This window comes from Globicephala melas, chromosome 8 (assembly GCF_963455315.2).
Source record: "Globicephala melas chromosome 8, mGloMel1.2, whole genome shotgun sequence".
In the NCBI taxonomy this organism is placed as follows: Eukaryota; Metazoa; Chordata; class Mammalia; order Artiodactyla; family Delphinidae; genus Globicephala; species Globicephala melas.
This window is the reverse complement of record NC_083321.1, coordinates 41,950,985-41,971,389: the sequence shown is the minus strand read 5'-3', so window position 1 is coordinate 41,971,389 and position 20,405 is coordinate 41,950,985.

Genomic DNA, 20,405 nt, shown 5'->3' with positions numbered 1-20,405 from the left:
TTATAGCATTACGAAAGAATCTGAAGTCCATGTATCTGATGAAGTTTAGTATCATTTGTCTTCCCAGTCTAGGAGTTCTAGTATGGATTAGTGAGTACCTGTGTTGCTCTTATGTTCTCAGAGAGTAAAGGAACCCTGTGCCCCTTGAATGTTGATGTTCTTTTCTATGTGTACTTTAGCTCTTGCTACACTGCCTCACTCTTGCCAGTGCCCTCTTCCTAGGGACTTTGTCCCTGTCCCCTCGCCTGGTGGCTGTGGCCTAACCGATGGGCCCCTCAAAAGTCTCCCGGATACTTGAATTAAGGCTGAGCTCATCCATTATATTCGATAAAATGTCTTGTGGGTCTGGTATCTCCATCTCTTAGTCCAAGGAGTCCTGAGATGTGATGAGACATGTTCCTGGCAGAGAATACTAAACAAGAGAGTCTGGTCAGGGACCATAGCAGGTCTTCTGGGCCAAAACAGACATTGTCTGGAGATGCAGCATGGTATGTTGCTGTCATCTTGATGGTTATTTGCTACTTTCTCTCCATCCACCTCAAGTCCAAGAGTGGCAATCCCTTTCCCTTTACCAGTGTTCAGTGTAGGAGTGGGTCAATCCTGGCAATGAGATGTGAAGTTTACCGGGATAGGCTTCTAAAAAAGATTTCCTCATTCCTAAAATAGAGACTCAGAGAGAGATGGTCCCCTCTTCCTTTGCACATTGTCATGTTTAAATGGGGTGCCTGGAACCACTTTTGCCTCTTTGTGAGATGAAAGCCAATCCATGATGGAGGAAAGAACCAAGAGAATTGCAGAAAGGTACAGCTGGAACCCAGACGTGTTGACTCTGAAGGCTACCCTGTCTCTAGACTTAATAAACCCGATTAATATATCTCCTCACTGCTTAAGACCATTTGAGTGAAGTTTCCTATTACTTGCAGCCCAAAACTCTATTAGTCTTTCATGTGGATAAATTACTTAGTCTCTTAGACCTCAGTCTCTTCATCTAAAATAATCTCTACACTCCTGTATTTTGAAGTTTAAGCCAGCTTTGTCATGCACACTGTCATGAGGCTATCGTTACTAGATTAAAGATAATACTTCTTTTCCATGTTTTTAATCTTGTCTCACAGTGAGCTGCTCAGGTAGCTTGGACTCTACTTCATATTTTCTGAGGAATTTAACCCCACATAAGCTGGACTGAAGACCTTGATACTGAGTAAATCTCAGCCAGGTCCACAAAGCTGCACAGCAGTGTAGTATCATGATCAGGAAAGTGGGATCAGGAATTAGATTGCCTCATTTCAAATAACAGCTGCCCCCTAACCATGATCTTGGGTAAATGGCTTAATTTCTCTAAGGCCTAGTGCCCCAACTAGACATTGTAGATTACAGCACCTACTTCAGAAGGTTGTTTTAACATTCAAATGAGGCGATCTATGTTAAGATTTTAACCCATTGACATTGTTCACAGTTAAAAAAAATTAGCTATAATTATTTGGTCACAGTAGTATAATGGTTTGTTGATATGGCTTTGATCTTTGTTTACTTAGTACCTAATGTCTTCTGTACATACTTCTGTGAATTCTGCAAAATACACTGAACTTGAAATGTGGTTGAGAGCTTTATTTTCTTACCCTTTAGTTTTATCAAGTATCATTTTGGGTTTCTTTACCTTAAAGTTTCTAATTTTGTGTTTGGGACTTGTGAGTCCATTTTTGATGGAAGTCTCACATATGCCTGGCAAGAGAGATGGCTGCATTCAGAACAAACCTCAGGGTCAATGACCCACTGAGCATACTTTATGTACCACCCCTCTCCCCCTAGTCCTAAGGCCTAAAGGTGAGTGGTGACTAAGGGGCTGAAAACCCGTATTAGTACTGAAACAGATGAGGTGTCTCTGGAAGCCACCTCCCCTGAGCTGTTTCATTTTTGAAAGCTGGCATGAGCTGACAGAACCAAGGAGATGGGTCAGCACCATTCAAGATCCTTTTTTTTTCTCTCTCTCTCTTTTTCTTTCTTCCCCTGACTCTTGGTTTGCTATGTCAATTCAGATAATCCTGACTCAAGAGACAGCTTCTTTTAATGTTTGCCTGCCTCTGCCTTACAGAGAAGAGGCGCTCAAGAATCACATGGATCATTACAGAGTGAGGACCCTTAGGACTGTAAGACAATATCCCACCCAATCTCCTTATTTTATGCATGAGATGCTGGGCTCCCAATTGTCCAATGATCACGCAGCTACTTAGGGCATAGAGTAAGGACTCAAACCCAGGACCGGACACTCTACCCAGTGCTCTTTATTTTTATTTAGTGAAATAGTTTGGCAAGAATTGCCATAGAAATGCATATTTAGGTAATACCTAGTAAATGTTATTGAGAAGTCAGGATAAATGCATTTATATGATCTCATGTCATCTTTACTACTACCCTGTGAGAGGATTGGAGAGCTCAGCAACTTGCCAGAGATCACAATGGATTCTAAGTGGGGAAGCTGGGATAGGAAACTATATCGTCTGACTCCAAATCCAGAGTTCCTAAAAGAGAAAATATTTGTGCTCAGTCGGCGTATCCTTCACCCCATACATATGCTTGCACGGTATATGCATAGTAAAAATGCAATGAACAACCCCCTCTCTCCCTTCGACCAAAGCATTCTCAGCCAAGGGCAACATTATTCATGAACCTCAGAGTTAAAACAATTTTTTTCCCCCAGAGAATTCGAGCCTCTTATCCCTGGCTTCTGCACATGTGATCTTTACACCAGAGGCATTGGCATCTCCTTGGAGCCTACTAGAAATGCAGAATATCAGGCTCCGCTCCAGACCTTCTGAATCAGAATCAGAGTTTAACAAGATCCTCAGGTGAGTCGTGTGGCCCTTAAAGTTGAGAGGCTCTGCTTTAATCTAACTGAAGCTGAAAGATTTCTGACTTCTGGTGATCAAATAGCATTGTTATTAAATTTCTCCTTAACGTGATGAAATTTCCAAATAAATATGTGCAAACCTCTCTCTCAAGAAGTTGAAAAAGTCGAATATTTCAGAGAAAAATAGGATTAACACTAGATGGTATATCTTGCTAAAGGTAAGGAGAGTTGAAATAATTTGAAAGTCTTTTTTAAAAACAGAGAAATTAGGTAGAGAAATTCCTCCTACACCCCAAGTCACTGGGACAAATGAAGATAATAAATATTTATTGGAAAAAATGAAAATATGAGGGGAAAGGAATATTTATCAAATAGCTTCACCAGGCATTTTACATAGTTTAATTTCTCATCACAACACTGGATCCTCACTGTATACACAAGGAAACTGAGGCTAAAAGAAATTAGATAAATTGTTCAAGGCCATGAAGAGTTAAGTCAGAATGCAGGTTTGTCTGATTCCAAAACTCCTTATGCCACTCCCTGTGTGTGACCCACATACAGTTGCTAGGTGCTGTGAGACTCCAAAAGAAGTTCCTATTTTCTCAATTCTAAGATGCAGTTTTTGCCCCACAGCTTAACATTTCTGAAATAGGGATGCTTCTTAAAACTAACGTTAGGGCTTCCCTGGTGGCGCAGTGGTTGAGAGTCCGCCTGCTGATGCAGTGGACACAGGTTCGTGCCCCGGTCCAGGAAGATCCCACATGCCGCGGAGCCGCTGGGCCCGTGAGCCATGGCCGCTGAGCCTGCGCGTCGGAGCCTGTGCTCCGCAACGGGAGAGGCCACAACAGTGAGAGGCCCGCGTACTGCAAAAAAACAAAAAACAACAACAAAAAAAAACCCCACTAATGTTAAAAGACACTTGTCGGGACTTCCCTGGTGGTGCAGTGGTTAAGAATCCACCTGCCAATGCAGGGGACACGGGTTCAATCCCTGGTCCGGGAAGATCCCACATGCTGCGGAGCAACTAAGCCCGTGCACCACAACTACTGAGCCTGCACTCTAGAGACCACGAGCCACAACTACTGAGCCCACGTGCCGCAACTACTGAGCCTGTGTGCTGCAACTACTGAAGACCATGCGGCTAGAGCCCATGCTCTGCAACAAGAGAAGCCACCGCAATGAGAAGCCCGCACAGTGCAACGAAGAGTAGCCCCAGCTCGCCACAACTAGAGAAAGCCCACACACAGCAATGAAGACCCAATGCAGCCAAAAAATAAATAAAAATTTAAAAAGAAAAAGACACTTGTCAAGGTGCCAAGAAAGTTCAGTGTGTATTGTAAAGTTTTTTCAACAAATAGTGCCAGAACAGCTGGATATTCAACCAAAAAAAATGAACCTTGACTCATTTCACACACAAATATTAACTTGGGATGAATCATTGTCTTGAATGTTAAAAGCCAAAACTTTAAATGTGGAAGGATATATTTGAAAACTTGGGATAGGTAAATATTTCTAAAAGAAGTCACTAAAAGCACCAGATACCTCATACCCATTAGGATGACTACTGTGAAAAAAAAAAAAAGGGGGGGTTGGAGGGAATATGGAGAAATTGGAACCCTCGAACACTTTTGGTGGCACTGTAAATGGTTCAGTCACTATGGAAAACAATATGGAGTTTCCTCTAAAAATTAAAAATAGAACTACCAGATGATCCAACAATCCCACTTCTGGGCATATATCCATAAGGATTGAAAGCAGGGTCTAAAAGAGATATTTGCATGCCCATGTTCATTGTAGCACTATTCACAGAAGAGGTAGAAGCAATTCAAATGTCCACTGATAGATGAATAGATAAATAAAACGTGGTATAGACATACAATGGGATATTACTCAACTTTAAAAAGAGAGTAAATCCCGTCACATGATATAAAATGGATGGACCTTGAGGACATAATGCTAAGTTAGATAAGCCAGTCACAAAAAGACAAATACTGTGTGATTCCACTTATATGAGGTATATAGAGTTGTCAAAATCATAGAGACAGAAAGCAGAATGGTTTGTCAATGAAAAAATGTTGCCTGCCATATCAGTAAACAAAGGATGTTGTAGCCATCAAGCCTTCACACTGCAGCTGCCCTGATGGTGAGCCCTGAGGGAACTCAGGATAGAAACAGGATGCTGCCATCAGTCACTGCAGGCACCCCCCAACGGTGCACCCCGAGGAGACTCAGAATGAGAAAGCACAGGATACTGGCACCAGATAGCTGAAGTGCTTATCAAAGGAATAATCTCAATGAGCCCAGAGCTTTGCATTTCTCATATATAGAAAAGCACTAAATTCATTAACTTGAGATGTCTGGTTCTCTTTAATCAACTGTAATCTTTTGAAGTTCCTACTACCTGGTATTTGTTGTAAATACTCCTATACATCCTGGTTCCTCTCTTACATCTTTGGAGCAGTCTCTCTGAGCTGAGAGGCTGCATCCTGGGCTTAAGCCCTCAGTTTTGTCACCAAATAAAACAAAATTCTCCACTTTTAGGTGGTGCATTTTTTTCAATCTACAGGTTGTTACCAGGGCCTGGAGGAAGAGAGAAGAGGGAGTTGTTTAATGGGTATACAGTTTTAGATTTATAAGATGAAAAACTTCTGGAGATCTGTTTTATAACAATGTGAACTACTTAGCACTATTGAACTGTATACTTTAAAATGGTTAAGATGGTAAATTTTATGTTATGTGTTTTTTACCACAATAAAATTTTAAAAAAAATCTTCACAGAAAGAAAGCACTTAACATAAAAGAAAAAAATGATTTATTGGACCTTGTAAAAATTGAAACTAGCCATTCATTGAGACACTGAAAAGAAAATGAAAAGGCAAATCACATACTAGGAGAAAAAAAGTATATATATTTTAAAAGGAACCCTATTGTCTTTTTTTTTTTTTTTTAATTTTTGGCTGCATTGGATCTTCGTTGCTGCACATGGGCTTTCTCTAATTATGGCGAGCGGGGGCTACTCTTCATTGCAGTGCGCGGGCTTCTCATTACGGTGGCTTCTCTTGTTGCGCAGCACGAGCTCTAGGCACGCAGGCTCAGTAGTTGTGGCTCACGGGCTCTAGAGCACAGGCTCAATAGTTGTGGCACAGGGGCTTGGTTGCTCCGCGACATGTGGGATATTCCCAGACCAGGGCTTGGACCCGTGTACCCTGCATTGGCGGGTGGATTCTGAACCACTGCGCCACCACGGAAGTCCCAGGAACCCTATAGTCTTTATTTATTTTTAAAATATTTTTGCTGCATTTCTTTTATTTATTTTTAATTAATTAATTTGTGGCTGCTTTGGTTCTTCGTTGCTGTGCGTGGCTTTCTGTAGCTGCGGTGAGCAGGGCTACTCTTTGTTGTGGTGTGCAGGCTTCTCCTCGCGGTGGCTTCTCTTGTTGTGGAGCACGGGTTCTAGGCACGTGGGCTTCAGTAGTTGTGGCGCATGGGCTTAGTTGCTCCGGAGCATGTGGGATCTTCCCGGACTAGGGCTCGAACCCATGTCCCCTGCATTGGCAGGAGGATTCTTAACTACTGCGCCACCAGGGAAGCCCTAGGAGAAAATATTAATAGTACATATATCTGCAGTGGATGCTTTGATGCTTCCTCCAGATTTCCCTTCCACAACTGCCAGGAGTTTGGGCTGCTAGAATTGCGACTGTTAAGTCTGTCTGTAGACATTGCCCTTGACCAGAAGAGAAAAAAAAATGTAAGGGAGAAGAGAAGAAGAAAAATGAGGGCATCCAGAGAGATGGGAGGAAAACTAGGATTGTGTGGAGACATGGAAATCAAGGGAAGAACGTACATCAGAAAAGAGGCAGTTTGTCAAATGTTCCTAAGTGATTACATAAGAGAAAAACTAGATAATACACATCAGATGTAGCAATATGGAGGTCACTGGAGAGAACAGGTAACAGCAATTTAACTAATAATGGGGACAGAAGCCAGATTGTAGTGTGTTCATGAGTAGGAGGTAAGGAAATAGACGCAGTAAGTGAAACAACTCTGAAAAAATTTTGAATGCAAAGGGGAGGAGTGAATTAGGTCAGCATTTGGAGCAGCTATGTGGGTCAGATGGCAAAATGTTTAAAAATTCAATTTAATTATTTTTGAGTAAGTAATAAATTCACTTGGTTTAAATTACGCATTGAGTAGTCTTACTCTAGTTCCCCACAATCCACATCCCCTACTCTGACTTTTATATGTAACCACTATCTATTAGTTTTTTTGGAATCTTTCTATTATTTCTTTAGGCAGATATGAGCATATGCTAATGTAAATTAATAATCCTCCCCCTCTTTCTTCCACAAAAGCAGCTCAGCTTTGATTTTTTTCACTTAACAATAGATCCGGTATATCTTTCTTAGTATCTACAGAGGGACACAGGTTGTTTCCAACCGTTTGCTACTATAAACGATGCTGCACTGGATAACCTTATACAGTTGAAAGTTTGTATGTATAGGTATATTTTTAGGTTAAAATTCCAGAAGTGGGATTTCTGGATTAAAGATTGGTGCACTTTTAATTTTGATGGATATTGTCATATTGCCTTCCATGGGGTTCATATCATTTTGTTCTCCCAGGCATTATGTGAAAGTGTCTGTTACAGAAAATGCTATCACATCTTTGACTTTTTTGTAATCTCATGAGTGGTTGTAAGGCCAACTGGCCCAAGGCAGAGGAACACAATCAGATTCACAGGTTGCATCGGACCGAAATTCTCCAGACCACCCAGTTCCGGAAACTGACTTGGGGACTTTGAACCCAGCCCAGCCTTCCCACCTTTCGAGGGGCGGGACTAACGGTCCCCCAGGATACCCGAAAAGACCACCAAATAAGGAATACCCTGCGCCCTCCCAGATTCACCACACCCCTTTCCCTTCTTCCCTTATAAAATCTTGCCCAACCCTCGCCCGGGTGCGACTTCTCTGGCCCCCTTTCTCTCGGACCAGTGAACCTCGCCCAGGAGCGCTCCCTAATAAAGCTCACTTGAAGCTTTCCTGTTTCGCGGTGCCGTTTGTTAAGATCCGACCTTACAGTGGTCATTGGTATTTTATTATACTTTTACTTGGCATTTATCTTACTATGAAAGAGGTTGAACGTGTTTTTGTATGTTTAAATGCAATTTGCATTTTTTTTTTGTGAACTCTGTCTCTCAAAGAGTCTTATTGTTTATGTCTTTATCCATTTTTTCATTTGACTTGTTGGTCTTTTTCTTATCAATTTCTAGGAGCTCTTTATATATTAGGGGAGAAGGAGCTATTAATCTTATAAGAGAAAGGTGGATAATAGACCAAGCTTACTAAGAAGAGATGGGGAGTGATATCAAAAGCAAAAATGCAAATATTCACCTTAAGTGAGAGGAAGGATACATTTTGTTACATTACAACAAAAGGGACAGATGGGGTTGGGTCCACATTCCAGGTGGGTATGAGGATATTGTGGTAGGGCTGCAGGAGTACCAGTTTATCAGCTTCTACTTTCACAGTGAAATAAGAGGCAGGTTCACCTGCTGAGACGTGACAAAGGGGTAGGGGTGGGAAGAGAGGTGGCTGGAAGGCTGAGAATGGGTTGTCTGATTTAGTGATTTTACAGGCAAAATAATTTTAGGTGAAGACAAGGTCCAGGGTGTAATATTGGGAGTGTGTGGCTGAGGTGACAGCAGTGGAGGTCACTGAAAATAAAAAGATCAAGAGACCAAAAGCCAAGATGTTGCAAAGAATTAAATTGGGGGAGAGAGAGAGAGACAAGAGAATCATACTGTGTACATCATAACAACAAAATAGGCTAACGGAAGCAGTGTTCAAAAAGGCAGGAAGTTTTTTTTTTTTTTTTTTTTTGCGGTACTCGGGCCTCTCACTGCTGTGGCCTCTCCCGTTACGGAGCACAGGCTCCAGATGCGCAGGCTCAGCAGCCATGGCTCACAGGCCTAGCCGCTCCACGGCCTGTGGGATCCTGCCAGACCGGGGCACGAACCCGTGTCCCCTGCATCGGCAGGCAGACTCTCAACCACTGCGCCACCTGGGAAGCCCTGGCAGGAAGATTTTGATAAGTGAAACCAAAGAGTAGAACTGGCCTCTCTGATGGCTCCTCTGTCCTTAGTCATTTTCTTGACCTCGTGGCCTGAGACTTTGAGGGAGGCATAGTCATTCTGGAGTAGTGCTGTGAGCTGAGCTTCATGACTCAGCTCTTAAAATCTAAGAGGTGGGGGAGACTGTGGGGAAGAGAGAGGAGACGCCTTTCTTCCTCCTGTTTCAGTCTCAGAATTGACCTTACAAAACTTCAGATCCACCCAATTCTTTGGGGTCTTCTGAGGAACCCAGCCCAAGGAAGTCTCTGATGTATTTCAAACAGCTATGGAGTCTTTGCTATAACCACAGTAAACCAATATTTGTTTGTTTTTTTAACCAGTTGTTCAGCATAGCAAGTCACAAAATAGTACACGCTGTCTGAGCCCATCTTTTTTTCTTTTTTTCCTCAACAAAAATGTCTATCTGTGTACAAAAAACTTTAGATGCCACATATAACCAACAGTGGCTAAATCCGAGGAGCTATTATAACTGTTTATAAATTCATTTTCTCATCTAAAATTTTCTTTTTTGACAATAAACATAACTTATGAAATTTTAAAAATTAAATAAAATAGTTCATTACAACATCAACAGTGGGCCATGAAACCATTCAGCATGATGAGGTCGAGAAAATAAAAAGGGTCTTCTTGAAAGCTGTGCCTTTGAGAATTCCTTCTCTCATCAAGTTTCTCCCACAGCTGTGTCTCAGAGGATAAACTTGGAAGGATGCTGCCTCTCTACACTATGCGTCTACTTCCCCCATAATGACCAATCACTGCAGGGTCACATCAATTGTCGGCACCCTCAGTTTGACTTTATCTGATTTTCTCTGATTCATTCCCATCTTGGAAGCTTCACATCTTCACTATCAGGCCAGGAGACCTGGGTATATTTCTCCATGCCTACTGCCCCCACTACCAGTGCTGTGCTGGCAGAGGAACACAGTTGTGTTCTTTTCCGGACTCAGTCACACTTACAACTACTAGCACCAACCTTGCCACCTCCTGATATGGCAATTCTCGCATTTATCCTCTGCCCTTTCCCAATCATCCCTGGCTCCTCTGCTATACTAAATTAATAAACCCTAATGACAAGTTTAATTCTCTTTCTTCTACCTGTTAGGAGTAGAGTACGGCCAAAAAGGAAGACAACATCACCCCTCAAAAAAGTGTTGCTCCTGAAGTTTACTCCAAAAAGGTTCAGCAACATCCCAGTTATCTCTCTGTTAAGAGGGACTGTCTAATGAGGTATGGTCCTGTGGTTCTGCTGGCGCTTGAGTGGAGTGGCTCCCCTAGCGTCATCCATATCCTGGATGTGCTGAACTTTTCCTTGTCCTTGACTTACTATGTGAGCTGAGGGCATGGCCCAGACTCATGATATGTTTCCTTAGGCATTCTAATAAATAGGAGCCATTTTATCTTGCCAAAACACTAAATGTATGTGAGAGAATTTCTTAGATTGTTTCACCAGGCTTCTTTTAATTATTTTACCAAGCTTCTAAGAGTTTGGTAATATGCAAATATGCTCACATCATTTGGTCATTACCTCTTTATGAATTTTTTCTTCTGCTAAGAAAGACCAATTAGCCTCTGGATTAACCAGGAAACACACCAGTGTCCCTTAAACCAAGACAAATGTGCAACCAGCTGAGTTATTGAGAATTAAATGGAGCAAGATTGGATGTAAACACTCAACAATATTATTTACTTAATTTTTTTAAACATCTTTATTGGAGTATAATTGCTTTACAATGGTGTGTGTGTTTCTGCTTTATAACAAAGTGAATCAGCTATACATATACATATATCCCCATATCTCCTCCCTAACTGAGTACCTGAAGCTGTCTCCTGCCCCTTCTTAGCAAGAGTATGTATGTATATAAAATAAAATTAAATATTGTATATAATTTTATATGTATACTTTTAAACAATTATTTTAGTTTCAATTCCTCACAAAGGAGAGCTTGAAACAAGGGCTTGGGTGTAGGAGGTAATATCAGGAAGCAGGAATGAGGGAATAAAGAAAATGAGAGAGATAAAGAGAAACTGCTGCTAAAAAAGATGTGTTATTGAGTTACTGAGTGGGCAACTGGGATTCAGTCCCTCTCTGAACCCTCTAAAGAAATACACAAAATGGGCCTCAGAATTGTCCTTCTTAAGGATGGGAAGCTATGGCTTTTTTTTTTTTAACTGATTCCCACCCTCTATTGAGGCTTGCTCCCAGGAGTGTTTCTGGACTACCCTGTGGAGGGATGACAGATCTTCCTTGGCTTCAGGAAAAACACTGAGGCTGAACATCAAAGCATAGGGAGAGCTAGAGGTAAGAGAACTTCGAACATGGAAACTGTCTACCACAGCTGCTACTAAAACCCAAGCTGGCCTGAGGGGATGAAACTAGGGGCACAAAAAGCACATGCTACATAAACCTGTATCAGGAAAGTGAGTGGAAGGTGACTAATCTTTTAGAGAAGAATCTTTCTTCCCCCCCAACTCCCTACCCTAGGTTATTGGGTAAGAGGGTAGGCATTGCATGACCTGTTGCCTTTGAACATGTGTTTAAACCTCAGATGAATGCCTTGTGCTTAGTAGCAGGTCTCAGTCTTACTCTCAGTCTTATCTGATGACATTGACTCCAAAGCCTATCTGAGTTTGCCAGACATATCTCTCTCCTGGCTATACAGCAGCCTCCTTGAAGCTTATTCTAGGCTGTGGATTCTTTTGTTACCTCATCTAGTAACACATTCTTTTTTATTTTCCATATTCTAGAATTAAAAAAAATTTTTTTTATTGGTGAGGCTAATGGTGGCCTCTGGGAAGGCTCATGCCAATGAGTACTTCCCAGAACTGCTGCTGCAAGTGCCCTTATCCCCATGGTAAGCCACAGTCGACCCACCCCCCCACCCCCCCCCCACCTCTGCAGGAGACCCACCAACACCAGCAGGTTGACCCTGGTTCTATTCCATATCATATTCAATCTGGGGCACAAGGTGTCAGAGCAGTCTCTATCTGGAACATTGTCAGTAGTTGTGGCATATGGAAAGGAGAACATGGTGAGGAAGGTGCTGACCCTTAAAGCCTCCATCCAGAACTGACACCTCTGTTCACTCATTGGTCAAGCTAAATAAAAAAGAAAAAATAGAGAAGCATGAAGAACTACAATCCTGCAGCCTATAGAATGAAAACCACATTCACAGAAAGACAGACAAAATGAAAAGGCAGAGGACTATGTACCAGGTGAAGGAACAAGATAAAACCCCAGAAAAAGAACTAAATGAAGTGGAGATAGGCAGAAAAAGAATTCAGAAAATTCTTCCAGAAAAATAATTCAGAATAATGATAGTGAAGATGATCCAGGGCCTCTGAAAAAGAATGGAGGTAAAGATCAAGAAAATGCAAGAAATGTTTAACAAAGACCTAGAAGAAATAAAGAACAAACACCTAGAAGAATTAAAGAACAAACAGAGATGAACAATACAATAACTGAAATGAAAAATACACTAGAAGGAATCAATAGCATAGTAACTGAGGCAGAAGAATGGATAAGTGACCTGGAAGACAGAATGGTGGAAATCATTGCAACAGAATAGAATAAAGAAAAAAGAACAAAAGGAAAAGAAGATCCTAAGAGACCTCTGGGACAACATTAAACACACCAACATTCACATTATAGGGGTCCAGAAGGAGAAGAGAGAGAGAAAGGACCCAAGAAGATATTTGAAGAGATTATACTTGAAAACTCCCCTTACATGGGAAAGGAAATAGCCACCCAAGTCCAGGAAGGGCAGAGAATCCCAGGCATGATAAATCCATGGATAAGCAGGCTGAGACACATAGTAATCAAATTGACAAAAATTAAAGGCAAAGAAAAATTATAAAACAAGGGAAAAATGACAAAAAACATACAAGGGAACTCCCATAAGGTGAACAGCTGATTTCTCAGCAGAAACTCTACAAGCCAGAAGGGAGTGGCATGATATATTTAATGTGATGAAAGGGAAGAACCTACAACCAAGATTACTCTATCTGGCAAGGATCTTATTCAGGTTCATAGAGAAATCAAAAGCTTTACAGACAAGCAAAAGCTAAGAGAATTCAGCACCACCAAAGTAGCTCTACAACAAATGCTAAAGGAACTTCTCTAAGTGGGAAACACAGGAGAAGAAAAGGACCTACAAAAGCAAACCCAAACAATTAAGAAAATGGTCATAGGAACATACATATTGATAATTACCTTAAATGTGAATGGATTAAATGCTCCAACCAAAAGACACAGGCTTGCTGAACAGGTACAAAAAAAGACCTGTATATATGCTATCTACAAGAGACCCACTTCAGACCTAGGGACACATACAGATTGAAGGTGAGGGGATGGAAAAAGCTATTCCATGCCAATGGAAATCAAAAGAAAGCTGGAGTAGCAATACTCATATCAGATAAAATAGACTTTAAAATAAAGAACATTACAAGAGACAAGGAAGGGCACTACATAATGATCAAGGGATCAGTCCAAGTAGATATAACAATTATAAATATATATGCACTCCACATAGGATCACCTCAATACATAAGGCAAATGTTAATCGCTATAAAAGAGCAAAATGACAGTAACACAACAATAGTGGGGGAATTTAACACCACGGTTACACCAATGGACAGATCATCCAGAAAGAAAATTAATAAGAAAACACAAGCTTTAAAAGACACAATAGACCAGATAGATTTAATTGATATTTATAGGACATTCCATCTGAAAACAGCAGATTACACTTTCTTCTCAAGTGCACATGGAAAATTCTCCAGGATAGATCACACCCTGGGTCACAAATCAAGTCTCAGTAAATTTAAGAAAATTGAAATCATATCAAGCATCTTTTCTGACCACAACGTTATGAGATTAGAAATAAATTACAGGGAAAAAAAGTAAAAAACACAAACACATAGAAGCTAAACAATACGTTACTAAATAACCAAGAGATCACTGAAGAAATCAAAGAGGAAATCAAAAAATACCTAGTGATAAATTACAACAAAAACACAACAATCCAAAACCTATGGGATGCAGCAGAAGCAGCTCTAAGAGGGAAGTTTATAGCAATACAATCCTACCTCAAGAAACAAGAAAAATCTCAAATAAACAATCTAAACTTATGCCTAAAGGAACTAGAGAAAGAAGAAAAAACAAAACCCAAAGTTAGTAGGAGGAAAGAAATCATAAAGATGAGAGCAGAAATAAATGAAATAGAAATGAAGAAAATAATAGCAAAGATCAATAACACTAAAAGCTGGTTCTTTGAGAAGATAAACAAAATTGATAAACCATTAGCCAGACTCACAAGCAAAAGAGGGAGAGGACTCGAATTGATAAAATTAGAAATGAAAAAGGAAAAGTTACAATGGACACCACAGAAATACAAAGCATCCTAAGAGACTACTACAAGCAACTCTATGCCAATAAAAAGGACAACCTGGAAGAAATGGACAAGTTCACAGAAAGGTATAACCTTCCAAGACTGAAGCAGAAAGAAACAGAAAATATGAACAGACCAATCACAAGTAATGAAATTGAAACTGTGATTAAAAATCTTCCAACAAACAAAAGTCCAGGACCAGATGGCTTTACAGGTGAATTCTATCAAACATTTAGGGAAGAGCTAACACCCATCCTTCTCAAACTCTTCCAAAAAATTGCAGAGAAAGAAACACCCCCAAACTCATTCTACGAGGCCACAATCACCCTGATACTAAAACCAGACAAAGATACTACAAAAAAAGAAAATTACAGACCAATATCACTGATGAATATAGATGCAAAAATCCTCAACAAAATACTAGCAAACAGAATCCAACAGCACATTAAAAGGATCATACACCATGATCAAGTGGGATTTATCCCAGAGATGCAAGGATTCTTCAATATATGCAAATCAATCAGTGTGATACACCATATTAACAAATTGAAGAATAAAAACCATATGATCATCTCAATAGTTGCACCAAAAGCTTTCAACAAAATTCAACACCCATTTATGATAAAAACTCTCCAGAAAGTGGGCATTGAGGGAACCTACCTCAACATAATAAAGGCCATATATGACAAACCCACAGTAAACATCATTCTCAATGGTGAAAAACTGAAAGCATTTTCTCTAAGATTAGGAACAATACAAGGATGTCCACTCTTATTCAACATAGTTTTGGAAGTCCTAGCCACAGCAATCAGAGAAGAAAAAGAAATAAAAGGAATAAAAATTGGAAAAGAAGTAAAACTGTCACTGTTTGCAGATGACGTGAAACTACACATAGATAAACCTAAAGATGTTACCAGAAAACTACTAGAGCTAATCAATGAATTTGGTAAAGTTACAGGTTACAAAATTAATGCACAGAAATCTCTTGCATTCCTATATACTAACAACGAAAGATCAGAAAGAGAAACTAAGGAAACAATCCCATTCACCATTGCAACAAAAAGAATAAATACCTAGGAATAAACCTACCTAAGGAGGTAAAAGACCTGTACTCAGAAAACAATAAGGCACTGATGAAAGAAATCAAAGATGACACAAACAGATGGAGAGATATACCATGTTCTTGGATTGGAAGAATCAGTATTGTGAAAATGACTATACTACCCAAAGCAATCTACAGATTCAATGCAATCCCTGCCAAATTACCAATGCATTTTTTACAGAAGTAGAACAAAAAATCTTAAAATTTGTATAGAGACATAAAAGACTCTGAATAGCCAAAGCAATCTTGAGGGAGAAAAACGGAGCTGGGGGACTCAGACTCTCTGACTTCAGACTATACTTCAAAGCTACAATAATCGAGCTTCCCTGGTGGCGCAGTTGTTGAGAGTCCACCTGCTGAAGCAGGGGACACTGGTTCGTGCCCTGGTCCGGGAAGATCCCACACGCCGTGGAGTGGCTGGGCCCGTGAGCCATGGCCGCTGAGCCTGTGTGTCCAGAGCCTGTGCTCCTCAACGGGAGAGGCCACAACAGTGAGAGGCCCGCGTACCACACACACACACACAAAAAGCTACAATAATCAAGACAATATGGTACTAGCACAAAAACAGAAATACAGATCAATGGAACAGGATAGAAAGCTCAGAGATAAACCCGCACACCTATGGTCAACTAATCTATGACAAAGGAGGCAAGGATATACAATGGAGAAAAGACAGTCTCTTCAATAAGTGGTGCTGGGAAAACTGGGCAGCCACATGTAAAAGAATTAAATTAGAACACTCTCTAACACCATACACACAAATAAACTCAAAATGGATTAAAGACCTAAATGTAAAACTGGACACTATAAAACTCCTAGAGGAAAACATAGGAAGAACACTCTTTGACATAAATCCCAGCAAGATCTTTTTTGACCCACCTCCTAGAGAAATGGAAATAAAAACAAAAATAAACAAATGGGGCCTAATGAAACTTAAAAGCATTTGAATAGCAAAGGAAACCATAAACAAGATGAAAAAACAACCTCAGAATGGGAGAAAATATTTGCAAATGAAGCAACTGACAAAGGATTAATCTCCAAAATATACAAGCAGCTCATACAGCTCAATATCAAAAAAACAAACAACCCAATCCAAAAATGGGCAGAAGACCTAAATAGACATTTCTTCAAAGAAGACACACAGATGGCCAAGAGGCACAGGAAAAGATTCTCAACATCACTAATTATTAGGGAAATGCAAACTACAATGAGGTATCACCTCACACCAGTTAGAATGGGCATCATCAGAAAATCTACAAAGAATAAATGCTGGAGAGGGTGTGGAGAAAAAGGAACACTTTTGCACTGTTGGTGGGAATGTAAATTGATACAGCCACTATGCAGAACAGTATGGAAGTTCCTTAAAAAACTAAAAATAGAATTACCATATGAGCCAGCAATCCCACTACTGGGCACATACCCAGAGAAAACCATAATTCAAAAAGAGACATGCACCCCAATGTTCACTGCAGCACTATTTACAATAGTCAGGTCATGGAAGCAACCTAAATGCCCATCAACAGACGAATGGATAAAGAAGATGTGGTACAGATATACAATGGAATATTACTCAGCCATAAAAAGGAACGAAATTGGGTCATTTGTAGAGATGTGGATGGACCTAGAGACTGTCATACAGAGTGAAATAAGTCAGAAAGAGAAAAACAAATATCGTATAGTAACGCATATATGTGGAATATAGAAAAACGGTACAGATGAACTGGTTTGCAAGGCAGAAATAGAGACACAGATGTAGAGAACAAACGTATGGAGACCAAGGCAGGAAAGTGGGGGGGCGGGTGGTGGTGGGATGAACTGGGAGATTGGGATTGACATATATACACTGGTATGTATAAAATAGATAACTAGAAGAACCTGCTGTATAAAAAAAAAGAAAAAATACATTTCTCTGAAGAAATGAATTATTGGGAAATAATGTTGCATGAAAGAATGAAAACAAAATTTTTTTAATCTTCTGATGGAGAAATGTCTACTCTGATCCTTTGCCCCTGTTTTAGTTGGGTTATTTGTCTCTCTGTGGTTGAGCTGAACGTGTTTTTATATATTCTGGATTCTAGTCTCTCTCTCTCTCTCTCTTTTTTTTTTTTTTGGCCACACCATGTGGCATTCAGAATCTTAGTTCCCCGACTAGGGATCAAGCCCATGACTCATGCATTAGGAGCAAGGAGTCTTAACCACTGGACAGCCAGGGAAGTCCCTGGGTTCTAATCTCTTATCCAAGATATGATTTACAAAAATCTTCTCCCGTTATGTAGACTGCCTTTTCACTTTATCAGTGGCATACTTTGAAGCACAAAAATTTTAAATCTTGATGAAGTGTAATTAATTTATTTTTCCTTCAGCTGCTCCTGCTTTTGGTTTCATATTTAAGAAACAATTGCTAATCAAAGGTCATAATTTACACCTATGTTTTCTCCTAAGAGTTTTATACCTTTAGTGTTTAGATTTAGGTTTTTATTCATTTTTAGTTAATTTTTGTATATTATGTGAGGTATAGGTCCAAATTCACTCTTTTGTATGTGCATATCCAGTTGTCCCAGCAATATTTGTTGAAAAACTCTTCTTTTCCAATTGAATTGTTTTGGCACCTTTGTTGAAAATCAACTGATCATAAAATGTGAAGGTTTATTTCTGGATCTCAATTCTATTCCATTGATCTGTATTTCTATCCTTATGCCAGTACCACACTGTCTTGATTAGTGTAACTCTATAGTAAGTTTTGAAATTGGGAAGCTTGAGTCTTCCAAATTTGTCCTTCTTCTCCAAGACTGTTTTGGATTGTTTGGCTATTCTGAGTCCCTTTAATCTCCATATAAATTTTTTTTTTTCCCCATATAAATTTTAAGAAAAGCTTGTCAATTTCTACAAAGAAGTCAGCTGTGATTATAAATTGTTATTTAACTTTTCTTAATAATAAATTACTTGTAACATACCTCACAATGATTATAACACATTTCAACATGAATATTGACAACCATACCCATATTTATTATTTTTGTTCATTTGCATTATGAAATTCTATGAAGGTGCTATTCAGAGGGTGGCAGTTGAAAGTCATAGCAGAAATTTCTAACTTTGTGAAAGTCTGTATATATTTTTTACTTTATTCTCATGAAGCATAATAATATACATACAAGAGTAACACAACATAACATTGTTTTTGTCCTTTTCAAATGCACCATGCGATATTCTTGTTGTAGAAGATAAATGTTAGCAAAATGGCTGACAGATTCTCCTTCTTTCTTCTTCTTCTCCTTCTTTCTTCTTAATTTTAGAGTGCTGAATAATATTGTTCAATAAAAATATTCTCTAAAATAACTTCATTATATTTCTAAACTACTTTGGCATTAATCTGGAAGTTCAATTGAACTCTCACATTAGTGGAATTTCTTTTCCAAAAGAGAGTATCTGTGAATCAAATCAAATCAAACATAACACCTTTACAGAATAAAAAATATACTGAGTACCTACCGGGGGTTTAGCCCGACTCTTCATTGTGAAACTTCTTAAGTGATCTATACTAGTCACTTCTACCTGACCCAGATAAAGTGTTTCTTTATTTGTTGAAATGTGCCTTCCTTATCTCACCATTCATAGTCTTCTTGCCAAGGACTCTTGTGTTGCCACATTTAAGGATCAGTTTGCTTTTGTCTCATGTAATGTCTATACTGCATTAGACACAATGGCCTGCTCTCTACTTTGTGAACTATGTCCTTTGAACTCTGTCCAGGTATTATACTACCCTGGGTCTCCTACTTCTGAATACCTGGTCTCCACTTTCCTTAGTACTTTCTTCTCTCTTCCTACTACACCCAAGGGACATGCCCTAGGCTACCCTACTGTTGCTTGCCAGTTTCACAACAATTCTTATTCTGATGTCTTCTCATCCAGGCTAATGTTCCCTCTTGCCTAGAGGGCATAGCTATTGGATATCACATAACCTTAAATAGAGCATGTCTGAACGTGGACCCCCTTTACTCTCCAAATCAACTTCCTTTCAACATCATTTCATAGTGGTAACAAACATTTCCCAAGGCCATTAGATTTCAGTCCCCCATCCCTTAATTCCCTATATATAATTAGTTACCATAAAGTCCTGTGGGTATTTTTGGAAAGAATTCTCAAACCAATCTATTCATCTCCATTCCACTTTTACCACTTGTACAATTACTTATGAAACTTTTTGTTTATGAGGTCAAGGGCAACCTAGTTAAGAGTTTTAATCTGCAAGAGCTTTAATCTACAAGACATGCACCAGCCTAGAAGGCGAATAGGTCCTAAGAGCTGGGCCAGATACATTAAGCTGTTGATAAAAGTTGAAGGCCATTTTCAGATGGTATCAAGAAGAACCAATATAACCTTTACCTCAGGTTTGTATATCTACAACTTCCCACCATGTCTCCTGAATACTGTATGCTACTAACATATTTTGTTCACACCCACATCTATACTTTTGTTTATTTGGTTAGTCTGATTGGTAGTACAAGCTTAGTATTATCCCATTTAAAGGTTGGTGGTTTATGTCATAAAGCTTTAGTACCATGGTCAATTCAAGAATATGGTGAAGCACATCTCTAGGTTGGTTTTCATGAAAACCAAAAGGTGGACAGACACAGAGAGGTTTAATCTTAAACTCAAGACATTGTTCACTAAGTCAACAGGATAGTGTCAGGAGCTAGAACTGAAGTAGAGTTTTCCAAACCAACAGAAAAATTCTGGGCAGGAGTTTTTCTAAGCTTCCTTAAGTTCTCTGCCACCTGTAAAGCAAAAGCAACTCAAACCTTCACAATTAGCCCTATCTGAACTCTCCTTGTCTTTGACAGCTAACAAGTCTCAGTATCTCCTGCAAAAGAAGAGCAAAACTCATATAGCCCTTTCCATTGGCTAATGTATTGATCATGTTTTTAATATTTTTGT